Here is a 16,985-nt window from a genome sequence, read left to right on the forward strand (position 1 = left end):
GTGACGTAATGCACACGCAATGTACTTTTTCGCTTAAGTTTTCATGTGCAAATCTACAAATCTAAAGTTCAATATGTTTCCATTGCATTTTCAACTCTACAGATAGCTTTGTCACAAAAACGGTTGCGTTAAACAACAAATGTGTCTACTCTGGTCTTGGCACCTGCGCTCTAGCCAACATATAGCAGAAACAGCGGCGGTAGGCTGTGCAGGTATAGTCTACATGATTAGATTATTATGGATTAAAGCACAATATTTTGATTTGTCAAACGGCAGTCAGGCAGAATAAGACCCTCTATATTTATTGGAAAGGTGCACCAAGATCACAGGGAACTTTCACCACCCTGTGAAGTTCATAATCAATTATTTAATCTAAAGCCTTATAAACTGCATGGTTTCCGAGTCATAGTGGAAGGACCACACACCATATCATCGCGTGACTCCAAGTTTACTTTGATATTATGTTTTTTATATAAATATTTGCGCATAAAGGCGTTTCCACCCCTTTCTCGCCTAATACACTTTACCAACACAAAATGATCCCACCATGTCAAATGAACAAATTATCTGCCAGCATTTATACAATTTTACCGAAACGTCCGGTTTCCATTACAGCTGTCATGAATCATTTTTAGACGGTATGACTTTACTCACAAAAACTACTGATGCAAACGTGGTTACTGACATAGTCTCCTCCATCGAGTTAATCGGAGCTGCAGCCATTGTTGTAGGAATTGGCCACGTGGGTCTGTCTATTGGTAGGCTATAAAGCACACACGTGTAGCACACAGACATACTGTGTGCACTGTTTTTTCTAGTTATGTAGGTGTAGCAGTGTGATGTTGTTCCCCTAGATTACGCACCAAATTGCACACAAGGACCAATTCAAATAGGCCAGGTCAAGAGGGGATGTTAATAATCTGATAATAATAATAATAATTCAGTGTATTTTTTTATTTAATTACAGCTGCATAGCTAATGTTTTTATTTGGTGTACAAACACTTTTTCATACCAATATTGTACATACAAGTGATTGTAAAAGTTTTGTATATTTTGGTTTGGCCCATCGCGGTTATCTGTATCCCCATACCACTTTATCGTTCTCTTTTGCCTGACCCTCGGCTAGCAAGGTATGTTGTCCTTGGCTCCGAAACTGTTTAATATAAAACCGTCATAAGGTTATACAATGTACTGTTTTGCAACCATACGTTTGTTATAGTGTGGACAGTGTAGGAATTTATGTTAACAAGTTTCACAGAGCTCACTGACTGGGGTATCTGTTGTAACTTCTAAGTACTTGTGACAGTGGTTGAGTGAGTGTACATGTGCTCGCGCAGGTGCCGGAGAGCTGTGACTGCACCAAGGGTAACGTGTGTGTTGTCTCTTCGTGTGCAGGTATGTCTTTTATTTTGTCAGAATTATGTTCTGTATAGTTTTACTTGTATATGCTGTTGTGCAGCGAGTGTGTGCACGCAGCACCTGTTAATTCCTTTTGGCGCTCTTTTGCCTGACCCTCGGCTAGCAAGGTGCCGGAGAGCTGTGACTGCACCAAGGGTAACGTGTGTGTTGTCTCTTCGTGTGCAGGGCAAATAAAAAGATTTCAACGAGCAGACCATCAGTTGTGGCAGCGTCTTCATTAAGAATTACACAACGCAGAACGAACCACGCTACATAGGCTAATCAACAGGCGACAATTTTCTACTCAAATCGACATTTATATGAGGGCATTCCTCCTAAGGGATTTGCGTTGATGCATGGCAACACAGAGACAAACACAGTAAAGCATGACATAGCCTGCACAAGCAGTGTTGGAGTTGGAGAGGGATCAAAGTCCAACGCACCATTAGTTGCTGACAGAATACAACAGAACTGGATAATAGAAATGCAACAGAACTGACATCAAATGTTATGTACAAAGGTCAACATTCAGTGAGACAGGAACCAGAATGTCATGCTAATCACAACCACATGAGAGCAGCATTTCCTATGTAATATATTATACTATAGCAACATAGGTCTCGACTCCTTAGAAAGCCTGCTACAACCACATATACAGTATCATATTAATTGACTTGTTGAGTTCTAATATGTAATTCTATGGTTGCAGCACTATCAATCTCCAAGTACCATTTCCATGTAGGCTATCCAGTACCCCCCCCCCCCCCCTAAACTCTAATCTGGAAATAATGCATAGCTCATGAGCTTACTTTGTAGAAGGTCCAAACAAGCAAATAGAAGGCGGTCGGAGATTCAGCAAAATGGACAGCGGCAAAATCGAACTCTTTCAATTCTTCAGTTAAGCACCACATGACAGTAACCAAGTTGCCATACACAGTTTTTATGCGAGTAAAGTCAGATTGTATCTTTAAAAAATCCCGACAACTGAGATGGAAACAGGAAGTTTCTGTGCAATTTTTATAAATGCTGACAGATCATTTGTTTGTTAGACATGGTGGGATCTTTTTGTGTCGGTAAATTAATTATGCTAGAAATGGCGGTGGAAACACCTTTATGCCAAAAATCTTGATATAGTAACTATCATATTGAAGTACACTTGGAGTCACGTGATGATATGGCGTGTGGTCCTCCCACTAAGACACAGGAAACCATACAGTTTATTAGGCTACAGTTGAAATAAATGATGATGAACTTCACAGGGTGGTGAAAGTGCACAGTGATGAGTTTGATTCTCCAATAAAATATATAGGATTTTATTCTGGTGACATGATGATCGATGCTTAACTGCCATTTGACAAATAACAATATTCTTGCTCTTATCCATAATAATCTCATAAGGAAGACTAACCAACCCACACTGTATCTACTAGCTGTTGGCTAGAGCGCACGTGCCAAGACCAGAGTGGGCACATTTGCTATTTAACACAATCGTTTTTGTGACAAAACCTGTTGGTAGAGTCGAAAATGCAATGGAAACACATTGCACTTTAGATTTTTATTCAGTACATGGAAACTTAAGCGAAAACAGTACATTTTTGTGTGCACTACATCGTCACACACTCATTTCCAAGTCTGTTTGGTGGAAACATCAGCCTGGTGGAAAAATGCCCACATTTTCTTTATGCAGATTTCTGAATATTTGCATGAAAATCTGTCGCCAAGTGGATGGAAACCTAGCTAGTGGAGAAAATCCAGGAAATCCAGAGAAGTCCTCCTAGCCAGAAAGCAAGAAGCCTGAATACATTACAGGCAAACTAACTCTATGCTCGACTGTTCAGCCATATTTGATTTCAAACGTTTATCTTTGGAATGAAATAAAATAATAGGGAATACATTTGCATGTAATTTAAACAGACTACAGTAATGATTCCTTCAACTACACCGTTAGTAAAGAGAGACAGAGAGACATCTTTACAACACTATATATAGACATAATATGACATTTGAAATGTCTTAATTATTTTGGAACTTCTGTGAGTGTAATGTTTACTGTTCATTTGTATTGTTTATTTTACTTTTGTTTATTATCTACATCACTTGCTTTGGCAATGTTACGTAACATATGTTTCCCATGCCAATAAAGCCCTTGAATAAAAATTGAAGAGAGAGAGAGAGAGAGAGAGAGAGAGAGAGAGAGAGAGAGAGAGAGAGAGAGAGAGAGAGAGAGAGAGAGAGAGAGAGAGAGAGAGAGAGAGAGAGAGAGATGCTTTTTATTGACCTTTATTTTAGCAACATTTTGAAGATTGTTCCACAAATAAGGTGGGAAAAACTAAAAGTTGAGTTACCTAACTCGGTAGAGACTAAAGGAATTTCCAGTCAGCCATCCCTGAGACCCGGTGTGGTAACTCCTATATCTAAAGGTTAGTAATGATGTTCGGTACAGTGGGACTTTTTGTAAAAGGGCTTTATAAATGAAAACATAGCAATGTATCAACCTACCAACCAACTTTCAGAATGCAGTGCTACAAAGTGCTAAAACGGTCTCCCGTAATAAAGCGCATAGCGCTATGATAAACTGCATCTAACGGATTTGAATGAAGTAGCAGCTGGGTTCATATAGATGATGTCGTCATAGTCTAGGACCGATAGGAACGTCGAATCTGCTTTATACTATTTATCGAGAGGCAGGACCTATTTATATAGAAGAAGCCCATTTTTTATTATCAGCTTCTTAACTAACTCGTCAATATGCTTTGTAAAAGACAGCTTTTCATCTAGCCCGATTCTTGTAAGCAGGGACATGATCAATATGGACACCATCCAAAATACATACACTTACAGTGCCATGCAAAAGTATTCATCCCCTTTGGCGTTTTTCCTATTTTGTTGCATTACAACCTGTAATTTAAATAGATTTTTATTTGGATTTAATGTAATGGACATACATAAAATAGTTTAAATTGGTGAAGTGAAATGAAAAAAATAACTTGTTTCAAAGAATTCTCCAGAAAATTATGTCATGGCTTTAGAAGCTTCTGCTAGGCTAATTGACATACTTTGAGTCAATTAGAGGTGTACCTGTGGATGTATTTCAAGCCCTACCTTCACACTCAGTGCCTCTTTGCTTGACATCATGGGAAAATCAAAAGAAATCAGCCAAGACCTCAGAAAAAAATTGTAGACTTCCACAAGTGTGGTTCATCCTTATGAGCAATTTCCAAATGCCTGAAGGTACCACATTCATCTGTACAAATAATAGTAATCAAGTATAAACACCATGGGACCACGCAGCCATCATACCGCTCAGGAAGGAGACGCGTTTTGTCTCCTAGAGATGTACATACTTTGGTGCGAAAAGTGCAAATCGATCCCAGAATAACAGCAAATGACCTTGTGAAGATGCTGGAGGAAACACGAACAAAAGTATCTATACCACAGTAAAACGAGTCCTATATCGACATAACCTGAAAGGCCACTCAGCAAGGAAGAAGCCACTGCTCCAAAACCGCCAATAAAAAAAGCAAAATTACGGTTTGCAACTGCACATGGGGACAAAGATCGTACTTTTTGTAGAAATCTCCTTTGGTCTGATGAAACAAAAAAATGACTGTTTGGCCAAAATAACCATTGTTATGTTTGGAGGAAAAAGGGGGATGCTTGCAAGCTGAAGAACACCATCCCAACCGTGAAGCACGAGGGGTGGTAGCATCATGTTGTGGGGATGCTTTGCTGCAGGAGGGACTGGTGCACTTCACAAAATAGATCGCTTTATAAGGATGGAAAATTCTGTGGATATATTGAAGCAACATCTCAAGACATCAGTCAGGAAGTTAAAGCTTTGTTGCAAATGGGTCTTCCAAATGGACATTGACCCCAAGCATGCTTCCAAAATTGTGGCAAAATGGCTTAAGGACAACAAAGTCAAGGTATTGGAGTGGCCATCACAAAGCCCTGACCTCAATCCTATAGAAAATGTTTGGGCAGAACTGAAAAAGTGTGTGCGAGCAAGGAGGCCGACAAACCTGTCTCAGTTACACCAGTTCTGTCAGGGGGAATGTGCCAAAATTCACCCAACTTATTGTGGGAAGCTTGTGGAAGGCTACCCGAAACGTTTGACCCAAGTTAAGCAATTTAAAGGCAATGCTACCAAATACTAATTGAGCATATGTAAACTTCTGACTCACTGGGAATGTGATGAAAGAAATAAAAGCTGAAATAAATCATTCTCGCTGCTATTATTCTGAAATTTTACATTCTTAAAATAAAGTGGTGATCCTAACTGACCTTAGACAGGGAATATTTACTCGGATGAAATTTCAGGAATTGTGAAAAACTGAGTTTAAATGTATTTGGCTAACGTGTATGTAAACTTCTGACTTCAACTGTATACAACTGTTCTGAAAGGCCCCAGAGGATGGTCAGTTTCACAAGGGTATGTTTGGCAGCATGAGTGAAGGATGCTTTGTTGTGAAAAAGGAAGCCAATTCTATATTTAACTTTGGATTGGAGATGTTTGATGTGAGTCTGGAAGGAGAGTTTACAGTCTAACCAGGCACCTAGGTATTTGTAGTTGTCCACATATTCTAAGTCAGAACCGTCCAGAGTGGTGATGCTGGGCGGGCGGGCAGGTGCAGGCAGCGATCGGTTGAAGAGCATGCATTTAGTTTTACTTGTTTTTAAGAGCAGTTGGAGGCTACGGAAGGAGAGTTGTATGGCATTGAAGCTCGTCTGGAGGGTAGTCAACACAGTGTCCAAAGAAGGGCCTGAAGTATAGAGAATGGGGTCGTCATTAAGACCAAAGAGCTCTCCAAACAGGTCAGGGACAAAATGTGGAGAAGTACAGATCAGGGTTGGGTTATAAAAAAATATCTGAAACTTTGAACACCCCACGGTACACCATTAAATCAATTTTCTTTTAAACGGAAAGAATATGGCATCACAACAAACCTGCCAAGAAAGGGCCGCCCACCAAAACTCACAGACCAGACACGGAGGGCATTAATCAGAGATGCAACAGAGAGACCAAAGATAACCCTGAAAGAGTTGCAAAGCTCCACAGTGGAGATTGGTGTATCTTTCCATAGGACCACTTTAAGCCACACACTACACAGAGCTAGGCTTTACGGAAGAGTGGCCAGAAAAAAGCCATTGCTTAAAGAAAAAACTAAATAAACACATCTGGTGTTCGCCAAAAGGCATGTGGAAGACTCCCCAAACATATGGAAGAAGGTGCTCTGGTCAGATGAGACTAAAATTGAGCTTTTTGGCCATTAAGGAAAACACTATTTCTGGCGCAAACCCAACACCTGGTGGCAGCATCATGCTGTGGGGATGTTTTTCATCGGAAGGGACTGGGAAACTGGTCAGAATTGAAGGAATGATGGATGTCGCTAAATACATGGAAATTCTTGTGGGGAAACCTGTTTCAGTCTTCCAGAGATTTGAGACTGGGATGGAGGTTCACCTTCCAGCAGGACAATGACCCTAAGCATACTGCTAAAGCAACACTTGAATGGTTTAAGGGGAAACATTTAAATATCTTCAAATGGCCTAGTCAAAGCCCAGACCTCAATCCAATTGAGAATCTGTGGTATGATTTAAATATTGCTGTACACCAGCGGAAGTCATCCAACTTGAAGGAGCTGGAGCAGTTTTGCCTTGAAGAATGTGCAAAAATCCCAATGGCTAGATGTGCCAAGCTTATAGAGACATATCCCAAGAGACTTGCAGTTCTTGTTTGTTTGACAATCAAAATTATTTTGCATCTTCAAAGTGGTAGGCATGCTATATAAATCAAATGATACAAACAAACATTTTAATTCCAGGTTGTAAGGCAACAAAATAGGACAAATGCCAAGGGGGGTGAATACTTTCACAAGCCACTGTAAATCATCAGAGAACAACATGTACTTAGTTTGACCTGTATTCAATACTAATTTCAGGTCAATAACGTTTTTTTTAATACAATGAAGGCAGTCTGTAGTTCAGATAGAGCCTGGTCAACCGTAGGGACAATAGCATACACAACAGTATCATCGGCACACAAGTGCAGGTTACAAGTTGATTTTGTTAATGTAAACAGTAAAAAGTACAGGACCCAAAATCGACCCCTGCGGGACATCTTTGGTAATATCCAGGAAACCTATCTAACACCATCAGTAGATACACATTGAGTACTGTCTGTCAAGTACTTTTTAAACCTGTTACACAAATCCTGGTCGAGGCCAATTGAGGAAAACCTCTGAATTAGCAGTGATCAACAGTATCGAAAGCCTTTGACAGGTCAATGAAGAGGGCGGAATAATGTTGCCTTTTATCCATACAATTAACTTCATCGTTTACAACTAGGGATGCAGCAGAGATAGTGCTATGGTCTAAAACTCGACTGATGTACATTTAGAATACATTTCAAAGATAAGAACGATCGTAGCTGATAATGAATCGAGGATTCTAATATTTTAGCTAGGCAAGAAAGATTACATATAGGGCGATAATTATTTAGGTCATAAGGATCACCACTTTTGTGAAGGGGGAGTACATGGGCCACCTTCCAAACCTTAGGATATAATTGTTAGGTTAAAAATATTGGTTAATGATTCAGCAATCAAGAGGTCAGAGAGCTGCAGCAAAAATGGATCAAGCATATCAGCCCCAGTGGATTCTTTTCACATCAATCTTGAGCAAGGCATCTAGCTCAAGTCACAGATCACAGATTGTAAATTGCTGAAATGAAAACAAAGATTCACTAGAAGTTGACGTGTTAACCGTCGAGTCAGCTAGAGGCTGGCAAAGGGACGAGCAGTCGATTGACTGGCCAAGGTCAATTAAACCACTGTTTCTCTTAAATGCATCACTTGTCCCCTTCTTCTCAGTTATGATGCCAGTCAGACAGAACTCGTTTAGGCAGGGAAGAAGAGGATTTTTTTTATTTCAATCTTGAGCATGGCATCTAGCACCTCACAGATAGGAATTGCTGAAATGAAAACCAAATTCACTAGAAGTTGACATGTTAACCGTCTGGTCAGCAAGAGGCTGGCAGAGGGAAGGGCAGTTGATTGACGGGCCAGGTTCAGTTAAACCACTGTTTCTCTTAAAAGCATCACTTGTCCCCTTCTTCTCAGGTGTGATGCCAGAGTCAGACAGAACTTGCTTGGCAGGGAAGAAGAGGAATTTGTACACTTTAATGCATGTACTGTTTTCCCAAAATTTAGAAGAATCACTAGCAGTGTCAGAGATTGAGTTTAAAAAGTTGCTTGATTTTGCTTTCTTAATCGAGATATTACATATTACCATATTATTGCATATATAGTATGCTTCTCAATTGTCAGAAAAATGTTCTGTCCACTACAGAGTCAGTATTCCTTGCTTTGGCTCAGGCCGGATTTCTCATCCGAATGAGCTCAGATAGCTCAGATGAAATCCAAGCGTTAGATCTATCTTTGAATTGTTTATAAGGGGAGTGTTGATCTGCCAGATGAATAAATATGTAGGAGAAATATCCAAGAGACAACTCAGGGCCAGGAACACAGGAGACAGTGGCTCAATCAGAGTAGAACATGACATGTAAATCAAAACAAATACAATGTTATTTGTCACATACACATGGTTAGCAGATGTTAATGCGAGTGCAGCGAAATGCTTGTGCTTCTAGTTCCGACAGTGCAGTAATATCTAACAAGACATCTAACAAATTCACAACAACTACCTTATACACACAAATGTAAAGGGATGGAATAAGAAAATGTATATATAAATATATGGATGAGCGATGGCTGTGTGGCATAGGCAAGACGCAATAGATGGTATGAAACACAGTATATACATGTGAGATGAGTAATGTAGGATATGTAAACATTATTAACGTGGCATTATTTAAAGTGATTTTATTAAACCTTTATTAAAGTGGCCAGTGATTTCAAGTCTGTATGTTGGCAGCAGCCTCTCTATGTTAGTGATTGCTGTTTAGCAGTCTGATGGCCTTGAGATAGAAGCTGTTTTTCAGTCTCTTGGTCCCGGCTTTGATTCGCCTGTTCTGACCTCACCTTCTGGATGGTAGCGGGGTGAACAGGCAGTGGCTCGGGTGGTTGTTGTCCTTGATGATCTTTTTGGCCTTCCTGTGACATCGGGTGCTGTAGGTGTCCTGGAGGGCAAGTAGTTTACCCCAGGTGACGCGTTGTGCAGACCGCACTACCCTCTGGAGGGCTTTGCGGTTGAGGGCGGTGTAGTTGCCGTACCAGGTGGTGATACAGCCTGACAGGATGCTCTCGATTGTGCATCTGTAAAAGTTTGTGAGGGATTTAGGTGACAAGCCACATTTCCACCTTCTGCACTACTGTCCCGTCAATGTGGATGGGGGGGTGCTCCCTCTGCTGTTTCCTGAAGTCCACGATCATCTCCTTTGTTTTGTTGACATTGAGTGAGAGGTTGTTTTCTGACACAATTCTCCAAGGGCCCTCACCTCCTCCCTGTAGGCTGTCTGTTGGTAATCAAGCCTACTACTGTTGTGTTGTCTGTAAACTTGATGACTGAGTTAGAGGCGTGCATGGTCACGCAGTCATGGGTGAACAGGGAGTACAGGGGGGGGCTGAGCACACACCGTTGTGGGGCCCCAGTGTTGAGGATCAGCGAAGAGGAGATGTTGTTTCCTACCTTCACCACCTGCGGCCCGTCATAAGTCCAGGACCCAATTGCACAGGGCGGGGTTGAGACCCAGGGCCTTAAGCTTAATGATGATCTTGGAGGGTACTATGGTGTTGAATGCTGAGCTATAGTCAATGAACAGCATTCTTACATAGGTCCTTGGTAGAGGGCCTTGTCGGTGACACTGTATTATCCTCAAAGCAGGCAAAGAAGGTGTTTAGCATATCTGGAAGCAAGACGTCGGTGTCCGTGACGTGGCTGGTTTTCTTTTTGTAGTCCGTAATTGCTTGTTGACCCTGCCACATACGTTTCGTGTCTGGGCCGTTTAATTGTCCCTATACCAACATTTCGCTTGTTTGATTTTCTTGCGGAGGGAATATGGTTGAATGCGGTAGTTTACGCTTTCAGTTTTGCGTGAATGTCGCCATCTATCCACGGTTTCTGGTTGGGTTAGGTTTTAATAGTCACAGTGTGTACAACATCTCTAATGCACTTCCTAATAAGCTCACTCAGAGTCAGCGTAATAAATCGATGTTATTGTCTGAGGCTTCCCGGAACATTTTTCAGTCCACGTGATCAAAACAATCTTGAAGTATGGATTCCGATTGGTCAGACCAGCGTTGAATGGTCCTTGTCACGGGTACATCCTGTTTGAGTTTCTGCCCATAGGAAGGGAGGAGCAAATTGGAGTGGTGATCAGATATGCCGAAGGGAGGGCGGGGGAGGGCCATATATGCATCGCGGAAGTTAGATTAGCAGTGGTCCAGTGTTTTGCTCAAGCAGGTACAACAGTCAATGTTGCTGGTAGAATTTAGGTAGTCTTGTTCCCAAATTAGCTTTGTTAAAATCCCCAGCTACAATAAATGAAGCCTCAGGATATATGGTTTCCAGTTTACATAGAGACCAGTGAAGTTCTTTCAGGGCTGTCGAGGTATCTGCTTGGGGGGATGTACACGGCTGTGACTATAATCAAAGAGAATTCTCTTGGGAGATAATGCGGTCGGCATTTTATTGTAAGGAATTCTAGATCAGGTGAACAAAAGGACTTGAGATCCTGTATGTTGTTATTGTTACACCGTGAGTCGTTAATCATGAGGCATACACCCCCACCCTTCTTCTTACCAGATAGATGTTTGTTTCTGTTGGCGTGACGCATGAAGAAACCCGGTGGCTGTAGTGACTCTGACAACATTGCCATGTTTCCATGAGCCATGTTTCCATGAAACAGAGAATGTTACCATCTCTGATGTCTCTCTGGAAGGCAACTCATACCCTAATATCGTCCACCTTGGTGTCTAGAGACCGGACATAGGCGACTAATATGCTCAGAAGCGGTGGGTGGTGTGCTCGCCTGCTAAGTCTGACCAGACTCTCCTACGGCGACGACATTGTTTTGGGTCGGCCTCTGGGATTAAATCGAATGTCCAGGGTGGAGGTCCAAACAAAGGATCCGCTTCGGGGAAGTCATATTCCTGGTTGTAATGCTGGTAAATAGACTTAGCTCTTATATCAAATAGTTCTTCCCGGCTGTATGTAATAACACTCAAGATTTTCCGGGCTAACAATGTAAGAAATAATAGATAAACAAACTAATTACTGTTAGAATAATGCTTGTACGAACTCGAACCCAGGCGCAGAAAAACACAGCAAGCAGAGGTAAGGGTAAATTCAGATCTTTTATTTCAAGTTTTGACAGAAACAAGGCAACCGCACAAGAGTACACTAACAAAACAGGAGACCTAAGCACAGGTACAGGCCAACTGAGGTACCTAAATAGCAAGGCAACCAGGTTGCATAGAAGGTAATTAAACACAGGTGAAACCAATAAGTAATAATCAGGTTAACCTGTAAACTAAAAAACAAGTTAAAGATGCCCTCCAGCGGTAACCCAAGGAAACAACAATCCAATAAAACAGAAACTGTGACAATTACTGCATAGTTTCCTAAGAACTTGAAGCGAGGCGACCATCTCTGTCGGCGCTATCTTGAATCCTTCAGGGGAGAACTTTTTAACATTTCTCTTCTTAATTAAACAAGGATTAGTATTTTGCTGTTTTGTATTTCTAATACTGTCACGCCCTAACCTTAGAGATCCTTTTTATGTCTCTATTTTGGTTTGGTCAGGGTGTGAGTTGGGGTGGGCATTCTATGTTTTGTGTTCTATGTTTTGTATTACTTTGTTGTTTGGCCGGGTGTGGTTCTCAATCAGAGGCAGCTGTCTATCGTTGTCTCTGATTGAGAACCATACTTAGGTAGCTCTTGCCCACATGGGTTTTCTGGGTAGTTATTTTCTGTTTTGTGTGTCTGCACCAAACAAAACTGTTTAGTTTGTTCCTCTTTGTTATTTTTTGTTCTAGTGTTCAGGTTTATTAAAAATCATGAACACGTACCACGCTGCACCTTGGTCCTCTTCTTCAAACAGCCGTTACAAATACATACTATGGGACAATGATCACTGAGATTATATGCAAATGCTCCACTAGACAAATATTTATGGGGTTATTAGTAAGAAATAGCAGCAATAGCATCCGCCATGGCAGCAGGGATGCGGTAAATCCCAGCAACAAATACATGTGTTCTGGTTTATGGACACATCTACTACAACCAGGAGCTCGATTTATCTTGCTAACAGAAAAATAAAAAAAATTGAGATGACAGGAAATTAGATTTTACATATACGGCCACTCCTCCCCATTTCTGTAATCTGTCACATATACAGAACCATTAAACCATGTTTCTGAGAGAACCAAAAGGTCAGGACCTGAGTTCTGTACCCAAATGTCAATTGTGGTCATTTTTTAAATAATACTTTGCACATTTAGGTGCATTAGCCCAAACCCTCTACGATTTCAAGTCACAGGGGTAATCAGCTCATTCCCATCAGATCTAACAGGGATAGGGTCACCTGCAGTTATTTGTTGAGTGAGCTGAGACTTTGCCAAGGTCCCTGGCCAACCACGTGAGAGCAGCGCAGACTGAGCATTTGACAGACCTCCCTCAAGTCGCTTGATGTAGGGGCTGGGGGCGGGAACTGGAAGAGCAGTTTTGGCAGAACTCAGTCCACCCGGATGAAGCTCCCGCCAAAGGAGTGGAGCTGCTGCAGGGGACCGGAGTGGCTGCCAATGCTCCATTCTGGGTGTGCGCAGGAGGCCTTGGTGTGGCTCCTGTTGCAGGGTTGGGGCTGCCATTCGGAGAAGGAGTGTCCCAGGCCTGTCGTGGTTATGGGAGTAGGTAGGGTAACCAAAACTAGCCTGGGAGGGACGTTGTGGGGGGAATTGAGGAGGGTGGTGTGGAGGGCAGTTTGGCTGGTGATGCTCCAAACTCTCAGCATATGAGGGCTGATGATGAGAATGATACATGGTGTGGACTGCATCGTGTGGTGCACCACCCTCAACAGTGTTTTTTGTCAGACTCTGGTGTAGTGGTCGTGCTGTGTAGAACTGGGCTGAGTTGAGGTGGGCCATGTCTGGAAGAGCTGTGCTGAGGCGGACCTGGTCTGGTAGAGCTGTGTTGAGGTGTGCTGGGTCTGTTTGTGCTGTGCTATGATGGGCCGGGTCTGGCTATGCTGTGCTGTGATGGGCCTAGTCTGGTAGAGCTGTTCTGTGATGGGCCGGGTCTGGTAGAGCGGTGCTGAGGTGTGCCAAGTCTGGTTGAGCTGTGCTGTGATGGGCCGGGTCTGATTGAGCTGTGCTGTGATGGGCCGGGTCTGATTGAGCTGTGCTGATGCGGGCCGGGTATGGTTGTCTCTCCGATGGCTGAAGTCTCTATATGTCTCTTACCAGAGGCTGCCTCTGCATATGTGGGCTGGCAGTGAGGCTGAGGTATGGTCTGGGCTGGGGTACCCTCCTGTTGGCCCCTATTTGTCCTACCCCTAAAGTACAGTCCAGTGCTGTGAAGGGTTGTGTTGGGCTGAGCTGAGCTGTGACCGGTACCGCTGGGTTGAGCTGGGCTGGTTCCGGCATCGCTAGGCTGAGATGGGTTTGTCCTGGCACCACTTGGCTGAGCTGGGATGGTTCTGGCACCGCTGTGCTGAACTGGTCTGCGTCTAGCACCGCTGGGCTGAGCCTGGTTGGTTCTGGCACTGCCGGGGTGAGCTGGTCGGGGTCTAGCACTGCTGGGCTCTGACATGTTGGTAGGAGCCGGAGATGTCTAATGTGGCATCCTTCAGGTTTTTGGCAAAGACTCCCTCATGGTCCAGGTGTACATGGTCGTACTAGTGCTCACATGTCAGGATGTGGTGGTGAGAGATGCTGACATTTGTTAGTGAGGAGCAGTCCATCGGGATTTTTTGGTTGACATTTTGGATCATTTGCCAGGGAAGGGTACCCTTGGTAGAAGGGTGGATATAATAATGTTTGAGACAGAGAGAAAGAGACAGAAAGAGACAGAGAGAGAGAGACAAACCAGTGAAGAACAAACACCATTGTAAATACAACCTATATTTCTGTTTATTTGGTTTCCCTGTTGTACTTTATCTAGTTGCACATCATTACAACACTGTATAAAGACATACTATGACATTTGAAATGTCTTAATTATTTTGTGAGTGTTTTGTTCACTGTTAATTTTGTATTGTTTATTTTCTCTTTCACTTGCTTTGACAATGTAAACATATGTTTACCATACCAATAAAGCCCCTTGAATTGAAATTAGAGAGAGCGAGAAAGAGAGAGAGAGAGAGAGAGAGAGAGAGAGAGAGAGAGAGAGAGAGAGAGAGAGAGAGAGAGAGAGAGAGAGAGAGAGAGAGAGAGAGAGAGAGAGAGAGAGAGAGAGAGAGAGAGAGAGAGAGAGAGAGAGAGAGAGAGAGAGAGAGAGAGAGAGAGAGAGAGAGAGAGAGAGAGAGAGAGAGAGAGAGAGAGAGAGAGAGAGAGAGAGAGAGAGGCAGCGCCTACAGATGAGCCATTATCAGAGTGGCCATGGAAGCCAGGGGAGGGTTGGTGGGAATTAAGGATGACATCCCATTAGTCAAATGAAATCGAAAACAGGGTGAAGAAAATATACTTTCTCATAATCCAATATCTGCAAATACACACATAATCACGTAATGTCGAGAGACCAGATTCTGAGCTGACTATTTTTCTCAGTATCATTATCTCAGCTTGGAGCACACTTAACCTAGCTGATATTACACACTAGACTAATTTCAAATAGATTGATGGGGAATGGACCACACTTGCTGTGTGTGTGTGTGTATGCACCTGTGTGTGTGTGCATGCATGCATGCATGTGTGTGGCTGATGGGAGCTGTTACACATGTGTTTCTGAACTGAGGTGAGAGGAGCCTGTAGGTGTAGACAATAGCATTAACAACATGTTAATTACCTCGGCTAGCTGAGAGGGTGTGTGCGTTCATGTGTGTGTGTGTGTGGGTGATTGGGGGGTGCAGCTTTCCTCCTGTGGGGATGAGGAGGAGCTGTTCATCAGCACCACTGATAGAGTGAGGGAAGCACTTGGGAGGGGTGGAGAAAATGACTGGATAGGAAAGGATAGCAGAGACTAGACACACCTGTTGCATAGAAATGAAGCCAAATGGAGTCCCATCCCTCAGCCATCCAGGCAGTTTGATCTCTATGGGCTCCCAAGTTCCATTATGTGCTCTATAGGGGGGGACACATTTTGATGTAACACCAGACACAGGATGTATCTCCCTGTCATCTGTGTTGTGTAGAAGTGGGTGAGGCTTCCAATCGCTCACCCTGTCACTCGTCTGCATGGTTACCGACTAAGTGTCACAATAACGGATTACACTGTTACAGCATGTGGAGCGGTCACCAACCACATCAGACTAAAGCCCTGAGTTCTGCCTTCTTGATGCATTAATTTCACACACATCAGTCTATTGAATTGCCCGTCTCAATCACAGCCCTTCATTACTTATACAGAGGAATGAAGTTCCGTTTGGCACCTCTGTTGGATGTCATTAGAATTCTTAAACCACGCACACACTTTCTCAGCCTCTCTCTAACATAAAAGTTTGGAGCCAGAGATAGCATCAGCATGCTCTGACTGCTCTCTCTCTCTCACGATCTCTCTCTCTCTCTCACAATGTAAAGCGGAAAAACTACTTTACAGCACACTGCGTTCAGTGTCTTCTGTTATGTAAATCAGGAAAGATATTGCCAGAGACTCAAGGTTAGCCTAACACCAGCTTGTTTGGTCGCTATCCTGTAAGTGTTTTCATTTCCTCACAAACAACGCACTCCCTCTGGTACTGCAGTCAAAGTCATTATGTGACGCTGTTAGTAAATGTGTTTTTCAAACTGACAAAGCCTGTAAGTGATATAGGACTGTGTCAGATTCTATTGAATGACAGGTAGGACTGAATTTCATCCATTACGTAGCGTGGATGGGTGTAAATGCTTATATAAGTATATTTTAAAAGGTGCTTGATAGACATTCTACCAATGAGCATCCTAGGAATCGATTCCTTTATAGTGGCAGCTGGGTCATTTAATGGGATTATGAGTCTTAATTGACACGTGTGCGTGCGTGCGTGCACGTGTCTTGTTGCTGACAAGGGGAATGACATAAGCTCTAGAGAGAATCTTGAGGAAAGCTGTGGTCGACAGGTTGACCACAAAGACTCCCATGCTCCTCTCTGGTTTTACCTTCATTGGTAAATTCTATTTGGGATGTAGATGCTGGTATCAAGCCAATTGATTAGACCTAGAATTGCCACTATACAGCACACCACTTTACATTACAGTATATGGAGGGATGAAGTACATAAACAGAAACCTCCATCAACTCTTAGGAAGATGAAATTGGGTATAAAAAAATATATATATTATTTGCGAAATTCCAATAAATCAATTTGCCGGGATTGATTTTGGGGCTGGGAGTAAATTCAATCGCATCTCCATCCTCTTCCCCATAAAACAACTAATGTCATCAACTGCAAACCTGTGCCAATTGAGTTATGCTGGAGGGAAATGTATTAGCTTGT

This window comes from Salvelinus fontinalis, chromosome 1, assembly GCF_029448725.1.
Source record: "Salvelinus fontinalis isolate EN_2023a chromosome 1, ASM2944872v1, whole genome shotgun sequence".
In the NCBI taxonomy this organism is placed as follows: domain Eukaryota; kingdom Metazoa; phylum Chordata; class Actinopteri; order Salmoniformes; family Salmonidae; genus Salvelinus; species Salvelinus fontinalis.